This window comes from Phoca vitulina, unplaced genomic scaffold, assembly GCF_004348235.1.
Source record: "Phoca vitulina isolate PV1807 unplaced genomic scaffold, GSC_HSeal_1.0 scaffold6, whole genome shotgun sequence".
NCBI classification, from domain to species: domain Eukaryota; kingdom Metazoa; phylum Chordata; class Mammalia; order Carnivora; family Phocidae; genus Phoca; species Phoca vitulina.
Window position 1 is genome coordinate 6,799,745 of NW_022589709.1, and position 13,680 is coordinate 6,813,424.

Genomic DNA, 13,680 nt, shown 5'->3' on the forward strand with positions numbered 1-13,680 from the left:
AATGCTTTCTGATATTCAGATTCTGCTACCCAACACACTGTGAGTTTTGGAGGTACGTAATTAAATCTTTTCTCAATTATTTTTTTTGCATAAAAAGCTAAGATAGAGCCCCACAAATCTCCCTCAGATGTGCAAATACATGAGCACTCCAGGAGAGAAGTATAACTGAATAGCAATCTGGAATTACTCATCACACCATGGTTCTTATCTGGTCACGTAGATCTCTCTGCACATGTGTTAATGGAATATTAAGCAAGCCTGGTCCAACAGCACAGACCATAGAAAGGAAAGCAAAAAATCCTTCATATAACTTGCAGTTTTTCAATCTACATTATTCTCATATGAAATGTTACCATATAAGTTTTTTCTATCCATTGTAAAATGACAGTTATTAAAATGTCATCTTTTATGGAATATATGCATGTGTATATTCATATTCACACATATATTTATATATATAAATAATTGAGAAGAATGGAAACAATAAACTGAAGTTTATTCATTCATATTTTCGGTCAAGCAATATTTACTAAATACTTACTATGTGTCAAACATTGTACTAGGTGCTATCGAAATAACTCTTTAAACAACAGCTTACATTCTAAGTGGGAGAAGGGAGATCCTTTGCCAAAGAATTATATAAAATAAATTTAACTACTATTATGAGAAGTGCACAATATAAGTGCTATGTGCGGCAAGAATATATAACTGAAAAATCAAAACCAGTTATTCGGGGGGAGGAAATTGGGAAAAGGTAGATTTAGTGTTGAAATTGACATTTTAAGTTGCAAACTGGAGTATGAGTTGCAAGGTAAAAAGGATTAACAAGTGATATTCATCATAATAGATCCATTCCTTGGATTATAAATTCAGAAATCTCTTAGGGATATGCCTCAGCAGGAAAGACTAGGTAATGAATGAAAGCTAGGCAGCAAGTCTATGAATGATTAGTAATCCCCCCATGACCATTGCATATGAAATACCAATTTGCAGCTAAAGACTGAGGCAAAAATGTTTTTTTGAGAAGAAAACTAGTTTATTGCTTCTATTTCTCTGATCCAGCTCCCATTTTCTCCATAAATCCTTTTCTCATCTTGACCGCCCCCCCCAGAGTCCTAAAGAGTCCCATAGAGTCCTATAACACAGTGAAAGAAGCACTATTTGAACAAAAAGCAAATAATAAACAGGAGACCATAATATTATACATTTGTTGTAGACATAACATAAATCTCTGTTGACAAATTCTGGTATGCAAAAAATGAAACCTCTTCTTTCCTGATGCTACAGCAGTAACATTTTATTCAGTGCCAAGACATTGATTGAGGACAGGGTATCTGTTCTCAAACATCAGCTCAGAGTTGACAGTGAAATCTCATTGTCTCTGCTTGCATGGCCCTGTGAAATCTAGTGGTTCTCCATGGTTTCTGAGTTAGTCCTGGCAGACAAACATCTGCTTATAGTCCCATTTGCCTGATCTACCATGCCACCATTTCCACACTGGTTCTTTGCCTTTCAGATGTTGTACTGGGAAGCAAGGCACAGCAATCATATTTTTCCCAGGTGTATATGCCCATGTTTCTCTACTCCCTTAGCCTGGGGGAATCTACTTGGAATCTGAATGAAATCTTTCTTTTTTCATGTTTTTTCAAACCACCTTGTGTATGCCTACCACTATAGGGCTTTCTGGACACAAAATTTAGGAACTAAAGTGTACTCATTGCTTTCTGCCCTGCCACAAATCTCCTGAAGCAAAAAAGGACAAAATTTGCCAACTGCTTAAAGGGGGGGGGGGGGAGGATAGAGGTAAACTGAAGGGAAAGAAATAAAACACAAATTAAGATTTCAAAATATTTTCCAAGCAAATATGGAATAAGAGTGGTCTACAATAGATGATTAAATTGAAAAACAGATAATCCATTGACATGTGGAATAAAGTTGAGCCTTCAAGTCTCCCTAATCTAAATGTCCACTGACTCCTGCACCTCCACATATCCCTGTTGATAGTCTGTTTGCAACACAGTCATTGCATGTTTGTCATGTTCTCCCTTGAGACAAATCCAGTATCTTGCTTTTCTTGTTGTTTCCTCCTTAAAAACCACTTCAGTATTTGGCATATAACTACCACTGACTGTTTGCCAAACAAATTACTGAATACAAAAAAGGAATATTTTACATAGCATTTCAAATACATGAAAATCAAAAGAAATATTGGCATAGTGGTTAAAAAGAGAAGCCAAACGGTGGGTAATGAGCTTCATGATGACAGTACCCAGACTTTTTCTTTGAATCTCTGGAATCACGTGTAAGGTCTAGTACATACTAGATCTAAGTGCTTGTTGAAATTTTGAAAAAAACTGCATAGTGTATATATTTCCATAATAGATTCTTTCGAAACACTCTTTAATGGTATTTTAAAATTTGCATATATGGTCTAATTCCTTGTTGTGGCATACCCACAGATCTTCTCAAGAACAGGTAGCTTACAGCTTAGAAATATAAGATATAAAAACATATATATAGAGAGAAGTTTGTGCAAGAGGCCAGAAACTGGCAGGTTGCCAATGAAATCTGCCTTTAGTCACAAGTTTCATTCCCTGAACAGCAGATTTTAAGACAAAGGATGGCATGTAGGCAGTTTTTTAGGGAGTGTTTTGGGATTACCACCTGTGGAAAGGAAAGGATTGGAGTAGAAAATATGCAGTCTCAACAATGGCCCTGGACAAGCTCATGACAGTTCTGAAGCTGAGATGGTCCTATACATTTTTCTCAAGTTCTGGGGAGGGATATAAATATTTGTATCTATGTTATTGAAGGTTGACTACTCCAATAAAGATTCATGCTGAGTACAAGACTCTTCAGCTGAGGAAATTTGGGAAAGGGCTCACAGCACTCCCAGCAGATAGAGAAATAAGTCCTTTATTATTAAAAATTTACCAGAGGAGGCATACCATAACATCCATTACACATAATATTTAAGGAAAACAGTGAAAAACAATGGTGTGCATATAAGTAAATAAGTCAATAGAACAGAATTGGGAGGGGCGCCTGGGTGGCTCAGTCGGTTAAGCGTCTGCCTTCAGCTCAGGTCATGATCCCAGGGTCCTGGGATCGAGCCCTGCATCAGGGTCCCTGCTCAGCGGGGAGCCTGCTTCTCCCTCTGCCTCTGCTTGTGTTCCCTCTCTCGCGGTGTCTCGCTCTGTCAAATAAATAAATAAAATCTTAAAAAAAAAAAAAAAGAAAGAATTGGGGGCCCAAATATATCCCCAGCAAAAATGGAAAATTGTTATATTGTAGAGGGGATATTACAAATCTGTGAGGAAAATACAGACTATTCCACACTTGGTATTAGAATAATTGCATTAGAATTAGGACAAGAAAACAGATCCTTAATAATCCCCATTCACAAAAACATATTCCAGATAATTAAGGGTTTAAATGGAAAAAATACTTTAAAACTATTAGAAGAAAATGTATTAAATATTTTTACTCACAGGAGGAAATAATTTATTAGATAGCAACTTAGATCACATGTTATTAAGGAAAAACAAAATAAAGTTTACAACATTAAAATAAAAAATTATATGACAAAATATACTGTAAACAAAGTAATAGACTCAGAGAAGCCACTGGTTGAACATATAAGGGCAAAGTAATATATGCATAAATATATATATACTGTAATAATAGCCTGTTGTTGACTAGAAGCTTTGCCAATAACATAGTCAATTAAGACATATTTTATATATGTATTATATGTTTTATTTGTAAAATAAGCTAGAATAAAGAAAATGTTATTAAGAAAATAATAAGGAAGAGAAAATACATTTATGGTACTGTAAAATATCTGTATATAAATGGACCTGCCCAGTTCAAACCCATATTGTTCATCTATATGTGTATTAATTATAACATAAATTACTATGAAAAAGATAAACAATGAAGTAATAAAATGGATAAGGGCTATAAATAGGCAATTCAAATATGAAAAAATCCTTTGGGATGCCTGGGTGTCTCAGTCAGTTAAGCTTCTGACTCTTGGTTTTCAGCTCAGGGTCATGAGATTCAGTGTGGAGTCTGCTTGAGATTCTCTCCCTCTGCCCCTCCCCTGTTCACTCTCTCTTTCTCTCAAAATAAATAAATAAAACTTAAAAAAAAAACCAAAATATTAAGAAATCCCAAAGGGTCATTAAACTTAAAAAAAAAAAACCCTCAATCTTAATAGTAAATTTAGGGAAATTAAAACAATGAGATATTTTGTCAAACATATCAGATTAGCCAAAAAAAAAGTGAAAATATCAAGATTTGGTATGTTCGAGACAAGTTTTTTTCATATAATAGTGCTGATGAATTGATGCATTGGTAAAACAAATTTGGAATTGCAATGTCTAATAAAGATGAATATGCACAAGTATAAAATCCTTCAAGGATATTCTGTACTTGTGTTAGGGACATATAAAAGGATATGCATTATAACATTATTTGTAATCTAAAAAACAACCCAATTCAAATGTTTATCCAGTGGTGAATATAAAATTGTATTGTGGTATATTCAGCATGTCTAGAAAGCAATATTTAGTGAAAGAAATATTGATACAGTGTAACAACATTTTTATAAATTAAAAACACAAAGAAGTCTACATATGCACACACAGTAAAAATACAAAAACATGTACTATAAAGTATATAGCATATTCAAGATATCAGTTGACTCTCTCAAGGGAGTAGAAAAAAAAGGGTCAAAGGGAACAAACAGAACTTCACCTTGATCTGGAATTTTCTCTGTCTAAAACACTTTACCTAAAGAGAAAAAAACATGTTTGTAATTCTCGTGGTAGGTAACAGAGTGTATGGTAACTGTTCTCTATACGTTTCTGTATTTTAAAAAGCTCTTCAAAATAAAATAAATATTGACAAAGGTTGATTACTTCTAACTCGATCTATAGATTTATAAAGTCATCAATGCAATCCCAATAAAAACTCCACCAAGTTATTTTATGGATATTCACAAATCAATTAGCTCTAAAGTTTTTATGCAGGGGCAAAAGATCTAGAACAGTTACAAAACACTGAAGAAGAATAAAGTTGGAGGACTGATGTTAACAAACTTCAAAACTTAATATAAAGCCACAGTAATCAAGACAGCATGGCATTAGTGAAAAAATAGATCAGTGGAAGAGGATATAGAGCTTAGACTAGACTCCCATAAATATAATCAACTGATATTTGACAAAGAGCAAAGGCAATTTAATGGAGCAAAAATAGTCTTGTCAACCAATGGTGGTAGGACAACTAGACATCCACATGCAAGAAAATTAATCTAGCCCAAAACCTTACGACATTCACAAAAATTAACTCAAAATGAATGTTACACACAAAACTAGAAGATAACAGAGGAGAAAACCTGGATGACCTTGGGTATGGTTCTTAGATACAACACTAAGGACACACTCCATAAAAGAAATAGTTGATAAGCGGGACTTCATTAAAATTAAAAATTTCTGCCCCACAAAAATAATGTCAAAAGAATAAGAAGACTAGCCACAGACTGGGAGAAAATATTTGCCAAAGACATACCTGACAAAAGACTGTTATCCAAAACACACGAAAACTTTTTAAAATTCAAAAATAAGAAACAGATAACTTGATTAACAAGTGGACAAAAAACCTTAACAGACACCTCAGCAGATATAATAAATATTACACAGATGGAAAATAAGTATATGAAAGATGCTCCACATCATATGTCATTAGGAAAATAAAATTAAAACAACAATGTTTTACCACTACACACTTACAAGAATGGCCAAAATCCAGAACACTGATAACACCAAATGCTAGTAAGGACGTGGAGCAACAGAAACTCTCATTCACTGCTGGTGGGGATTCAAAATGGTACAGCCACTTTGGAAAATAGTTTTATGATTTCTTACAAAATTTACGTTGACACAAAAATCTGCATACAGGTGTTTATAGCAGCTTTATTCACATTTCCTCAAATTTGGAAGCAACAAGATGTCCTTCAGTAGGTGAATAAATACACTATGGTATATCCAAACAATGAACTATTATTATTATTTTTTTTGACAGAGAGAGACACAGCAAGAGGGAACACAAGCAGGGGGAGTGGAAGAGGGAGAAGCAGGCTTTCTGAGGAGCAGGAAGCCCGATGCGGGGCTCAATCCCAGGACCTGAGCCGAAGGCAGATGCTTAACGACTGAGCCACCCAGGTGCCCCAATGGACTATTATTTAATGCTAAAAAGAAACAAGGTGTCAAGTCATAAAAGGTGTGGAGGACACTTACATGCATATTGCTAAGTGAAAGAAGCCAATCTGAAACTCTAGATATTATATAATTCCAGCTATAGGACATTCTGGAGAAGGCAAAACTATGTAGACAGTAAAAAGATCAGTGGTTTCTAGGGGTCGGGCTGAGGGAAGGTTGAATAGGTTGAAGACAGAGGATTTTGAGGACTGTGAAAATACTCTGTAAGATACAATAATGATGGATACATGTCATTCTACATTTGTCCAAACCCATAGAATGTAAAACACCAAGAGTGAACTAAAATGTAAACTATGGACCTTGGGTGATAATGATGTGCCAGTGTAGGTTCATCAATTGCAACAAATGTACCACTCTTGAATATGAGGGAGACTATGCATGTGTAGGAGTAGGGGATATATGCGAAATTTCAGTACTTTCCTCTTAATTTTTTTGTGAACCTAAATAAAAAAGGGTCTAAAGAAAAGAAGAGTAATTATTTTTATCACATAAATAAAACAGTATTTCCTTCTTACCTTAAAAACAAGAAGATATATGACATTTTGCTAAAGTAGTTTCAAAGTATAAATTGGAAGGAATTTCAAAGTAACTAGGTCTTTTCTGTAAAATATATTATCTCCAGTTCTGTGTCTGATTTTGCTGAGTCTTCTGGTTCCAACTGTCCTCTTACGGTTAATGTCTTTTCCATTTGGTATTATTTTATTTAATACTGGATTTTAGTTCAAACAAAACACCAGGTAATCAATAGATAATGTGATATAATTGATCCAAACGACTGAGTAGTCCCAAAAAATCACCAATAACTGTTTCACTTATTAGTATTTATTTATATTCTTTTTCCCTAGAAGTTTTGAGGAGCCTCTCAGAAAAAAAACAAATGCAAAATATAGAATAGAAATAGAAAACCAGGTACAAGAATAAAAGAAGATTAACACGCACAAAAAGTCAGCTATCATTCAGTTCTGACTTTGAGTATCCAGGCAGCAAGGTCAAAAGGAGAAACATGCTCATTTATATAGTTTGTGGAAAGAAGAATAGTATTTTAGTTTCTCATCAAGACAAATATTTTCCTATTACTTAATTTTACAAGAAATTTCCCAGGTGGGAATGCAAGCTGGTATAGCCACTTTGGAAGACAGTGTGGAGGTTCCTCAAAAAATTAAAAATAGAGCTACTCTATGACCCAGCAATTGCACTACTGGGTATTTACCCCAAAGACACAGATGTAGTGAAAAGAAGGGCCACATGCACCCCAATGTTCATAGCAGCAATGTCCGCAATAGCCAAACTGTGGAAAGAGCTGAGGTGCCCTTCAACAGATGAATGGATAAAGAAGATGTGGTCCATATATACAATGGAATATTACTCAGCCATCAGAAAAGATGAATACCCAACTTTTACATCAACATGGATGGGACTGGAGGAGATTACGCTAAGTGAAATAAGTCAAGCAGAGAAATTCAATTATCATATAGTTTCACTTATTTGTGGAACATAAGGAATAGCATGGAGGACATTAGGAGAAGGAAGGGAAAAATGAAGGGGGGAAATCAGAGGTGGAGACGAACCATGAGAGACTACGGACTCTGAGAAACAAACTGAGGGTTTTAGAGGGGAGGGGGGGTGGGGGGATGGGTTAGCCCGGTGATGGGTATTAAGGAGGGCACGTACTGCATGGAGCACCGGATGTTATACGAAAACAATGAATCATGGAAACTACATCAAAAACTAATGATGTACTGTATGGTGACTAACATAACATAATAAAATAAAATTTTTAAAAAAGAAAAAAAAAGAAATTTTTTGGGGGATTTAATATAATGGGTACTAATAGATGTAACAGGTGTAACACCTTTTGATTCCTTCCTGTAGGAAACTTTAAAAAATTTTATCAGCTTATAACTTAGAAATGCAACCCAGGAACCCAGCTCCTATTCTGTAGGCGCTAAACTAATGTGCTTCAACCATTTGGGCCTTTGATGGTCTAAGTGTTTTAACTGAATGTCAGGTCTCTCGTTCTATTAGCCTTTTGGACAGTGGCTGTATTATCCATATTAGATGACAATGGAATTCAGAAAACTATCTTTAAATTATCGAGAAAGATATTAAGAAAAATATTGAGAAAGGATTTTTGCAAAATTCTCACAAGCCTGTCACGAGGCTTCTGCACATACTCGTGCAGATTGTACCTGGCCCAAAAGCTGAGTGTGCCAGCGGCAACAGAAATGTAACCCGCACTCTACTCCCTAAGCCATCATACCAGAGTAAGGGCTATCTTGCTGTAATTAATCTATCTAGAGGCAGATCCCTGCCTGTGACAGATAGCCCACTTAACTTCCATTCCTAATCCTCATCTTTATTGGCCACCTACGTTATAAAGGATGACAAAACTAAAAAAGAATATTCCTTGCTATTGTAATCAGTTCAGTTATCTAGATTTCTACAGCAAGTACCAAAAGATTTTTGTAGGATTGATATGAATATTTATCCGTATTTATTCATTTCCTAAATCGGAAAGCAAAGAATATCTTGTAAGTTTCTCAACTTCCTCTGTAGTTAGACAGGGCTACATGACCCTATTCTTTATTTCTTCTGTTAAATGCAGATCGGATGACTGAAACTGAGGTAGCCATATTGCAACCATGCAGGAAAGCAACATGAAATGCAGCCTAGTCCTCTCTGGCATTACTTAGCTACCAAAGCCAGGAGCTGCCTACTTCCATCCTTTTCTCTACTTTTGTTTACACTACTGCAAGTTAGGTTTTTTGTTTTTACATCTAAAACATTCCTACTGATAGAGTGCCATAATAACAAAACAGGCAGCAACCACAATATGCTCACAGCAAGTTCACAGAGCTATATAGCTCCTTTAATTCTGACATATTAGATATACTACTTCTACCACACTCTCTCCAAAGCCTGTTAAAGTCTATTTTAAAATAATTTGTTTCTTTGATGGTCAGGGTTTGTAAAAGAGCATTTACCAGCATTGTGTGTTTGTGCGCGCGTGCGCGCGTGTGTGTGTGTACAACATCATTCAGTCACTGCTGAGTCATTAGCTCCAAACTGTGCGTCAAATACCTCTAGCCTCTTCTCAGAAAAGCCTCTCCACCCCATCATTTATTTTTCCTCTCAGATTAAATAACACATATATAAATAGCAATCCGCTTATATTTTATTCTGAGAAGAAACATAAAGTCATTTAATATAACAACATGAAGGACAAAATTATTCCATGAAGGCCTCTGACCTTTCCATGGCACTTTCAAATGTTTGTTTTTATCACTTGCTTTGAGAATATCCCTCTACGTGGCGGTAGGTTTGGAATTTACATTTTATCCAATAGAAACCATGTTAATAGACTTCCATTCTGCTTGCACTTCTATAACATTTCCCCAGAGCTCATCACTGGGCTTGAACCCAAAATTCTGTCCTCCTTTTCCTATACTCCAAGCACCTGATAAATAGGCAAACAAATTCTGGGGCATGGGCCAGAAGATGATGCTCAGTAGTCCCCTAGTGGCCTGAAAGAGTTCATGCAGTTTACTGAAATGCTTACTCTACTCCACGGAGGTGTGAGAGATTCATTAAACAGCAAGATCACTATGTATTTGCCAATTAGCACCTTCCTTTCCAGAAGGCCCAGGAAGTACACTCATGATTCCACTTTGTCTAGGTGTGCTCTCCAGTGGGTCATGCAGTCAGTCCATCCAGGTGTCATACTGTATCATCATCTGAAATTTTGCTTTCAAGTTTGGGATGTAGTCTTCTGAGCTATAAAAGACCCCTTAGGAGCTAGTGGCATTAACCCACTACCTGGAGCAAAAATAAATAAATAAAAATAAAAATAATCTATAAAAAGGATACAGTGCTTTCAGGGGGAACTCAGGGCAGCAATGACACCTAGATTATGAAGGAATGGAATCAGGGATGCCATCAGAAATTTGGCAGCTGCTCTCTCAGATTTTTGGGTTGCAGTGATTTGTCTCTGTTTCTTTCTGTAGGACCACTGCATTTCTGGTTTCTCTCTGTCCGTAGATATTTTTCTGATGTAGCATGAATTCGGTCAAACATGCCTTCCTCTAACACTGGCAGCCTCAGCAAATGACATAGACCAATCTCTAATTTTTTTGTTTCATTTCTAAAAGCTGGAGAAAAAAAAATCGGTTTGGCCAAAAATGGTAACAATGATGATTATGGGTGATGATATTAGTAGTGATGTTGATGGGTGTTTTTGTTTCTTGTTTACCATGGGCAATTTCCTGTGATAAAGGCTTGAATGCATTTTTAACGTAATCCTCATCAAGATTCTGTAATTCCATTTTATAAGTGATGAAGATAATACCTCAAGATAATAAATAATTTGCCTAAGTAACTTGCCTGCTAATGAACCCAAGTTAGCTAATACCAAAGTGATACAATCAACAGAAGCTTGATACAGGATCAAGCAGTACAAGCATGACAAATTAAGTCCCTACCCCTAAGAAATAGTAGGGCAAGTCTCAGAGAAAAAGTGCTGATATGAGTTCCTTAGACAACTCCATCGTAGTCTGCTACACATGGCCATGGGTTTTCTAAAATCCTCCAGTGAGAAGCATGAAATCTCTATCTATTGGACTATGTTTATCTTCCAGACTTTTTATCCATTGTATTCTTTGTTTCCTATTTTCTAGTTTCTCAGACTTATTTGCTGTTTATAAATATATCATGAATTGCCACCCCTCTAAGTTCATCATGCAGCCTGGAATGGCATTTCCTAATCTATTAAAAGTTTATTCAACGTCTCAAGCTCAGTCCAAATGTTGTGTCTTTCATGAAATAATCACTGACCACCACCCCCACACACAGATACCTTTTTACTCTGTTCCATTGCACATGGTTAGTAATTAACCATGTTTAGTACTCAGTATCTTATCAGTTCTATTATGTTGATATTAACATCTAGAATATGAACTTCCTGAGGGTAAGCATTGTTTTTTAAAATTTCTATATCCTCAGCATCAAGTGCTAGTCATCAAGCACTTAATAAATAAGCATTAAATTAAAGAGTATAAATCATGAATTTATAGACCTGTGATCTTTTGGACATGACTATTGGTCCCTCCATGTTTGTGTTTTAAGATTTGAAATTGATATTGCCTGCCTCCACTTCCATGCCCTAGAATGTGTTCAACATTCTATTGGTAATCAAGCCAGAACAATTTAAAGCTGGTGACCAGAGGACTCTCTATTGTCCTTTGTCTCCCAGTGCAATTTTATTCTTATTGCACTGGATTCCCAAACAGTATTGCATTGAAATTTTCTAGTGCCCACAGAGAGATCAAGTATCCCTTAACACTATAAAAAATATTATTGGTCCAGGGAGTTTAAGAGCCCCAACTTCAGAAAACAGAATCAGTTATCATATGTAAAGCATCAAGTATAAAAGCGTATACTTTGGAATTAGAGATAATTACTAGCTCTGGGACATTAAGATAGTTATATATCTTTTGTGAGCCTTATTTTACCCTTTTGTAAAATAAAGATAAAAATTGCTACCTTGCAAGGTAGTTGCACGGATTAGAGATAATATCAATGTACATGATTGACATATAGTAAGCATTCAGTAACTATTAACTATTATCATATTCTACCACTTTTTTTCTTCCTTTAGTACAGCCTAGCAGTTATCTCTCCATTTTTCTCCTCCAGTGTACCACCAAGATACATTTTACCACTAGGAACCTCTTTAAATCACTCTTCTCACATCATTTCAGAGAAATTCCATCACAGAATCTTTGAATCCAAATATTCACTCGAGGTCTCTACCAAACAGCTCTTCCTCACAATGACCCCAAATAGCCTCAATCTCTGACTGTATGTTCTTAGGGATTATGTCATTTCCTCCTGAAACATACATCCATGAAACCTACCCATGGTGTTCTATGCTATACTTGAATATTTTGTTAACAGGTAACTCATTTTCTTTTATGGTACTCGTTCCATCTTGGATAAGTACCACAGTTAGAAATTATTTCTTTAATAGAATGGAACCTTATTTTTCACTGTGTTCAGTCCAGTGGCCTTAGCTTATACCCAGTTTTGAATTCTGATTCTGCCATTTTTTAGCTGTGAGATTAGGCAAGTTACACACTTACTGATTTACAAAATGGACTCAATTATAGACAACTCATATATTTTTGTGTTAGCCATGAATGAGTTGGAGTATATGGACTTCTTAACATAATTCTAGGCAAATAGTAAATGTTAAATATTTGGTAGTTATTATTAATATTATGTTAATTTTCACTGATACAGTCTTAAATTGCATTTATTATTTTTAGACTGACTTGCTCCCCATAACAGTTTCTAACACAGACAGGAAATGTTTCAAGTTCTTACTAGGTGGGAAGTACTTACATAAATACCAGAATCCTTTGGTTCAAGCCCCTTCTATACATGAGAAGACTAATGGCTCTCTAATATCATAGAAAGTACTACTTAGTGTTTGGTGCCAAGTTTGCTTTTTCTGTGCAACAATTTCCTCTAATCACCCCTGAGTCTTTATAAGTTATTTTATACACAAACCTTGTTGGTGGTGATAGTAGAAGGAGTTAATCTTCTTTTTAGAGACAAATGTGACCTATTATTTGTTTCTTTTAAATAAATAATTTTAATGAGAAAAACATGCCCATTCTATAGGAGTAGGTACAACTCACCCATGATCATTTTTTTTTTTTTTAAAGATTTATTTATTTATTTATTTATTTGAGAGAGAGAGAATGAGAGAGCAAGCACATGAGAGGGGGGAGGGTCAGAGGGAGAAGCAGACTCCCTGCCGAGCAGGGAGCCCGATGCGGGACTCGATCCAGGGACTCCAGGATCATGACCTGAGCCGAAGGCAGTCGCTTAACCAACTGAGCCACCCAGGCGCCCCCCATGATCATTTTTTTTAACCATATAAAAACATCCAGTCTTAAACACCTCACTAAGTTTTCTCACTGATGATAGAAATCAGAGATGGATAATACACATATTGATAGAAAAAAATCATGCAAGTTTACAGAGATCAATACATAGTCCTATGCTTGAATGAAAATAGTAAGCTGTAGTAAAAATGAACAGAGAATTATTTCATAGCATCATATATACCAGATAGTTAGGGTTTAGATTGTAACTGTACAATCAATGGGAGCTGAAAATGTGTTGTGGTCATCAGTTAGAGTAAGTTTAGAGTGAAAAGAATAAGAAGATATATGGAAGCCAGGTCTTGTAAGGAACAAGAGAAGATTTTAGGAATTTTTTTTTTAAAGATTTTATTTATTTATTCATTTGAGAGAGAGAGAGAGAGAGAGAGAGAAACAGCATGAGAGGGGATAGGGTCAGAGGGAGAAGCAGGCTCCCCGCCGAGCCGGGA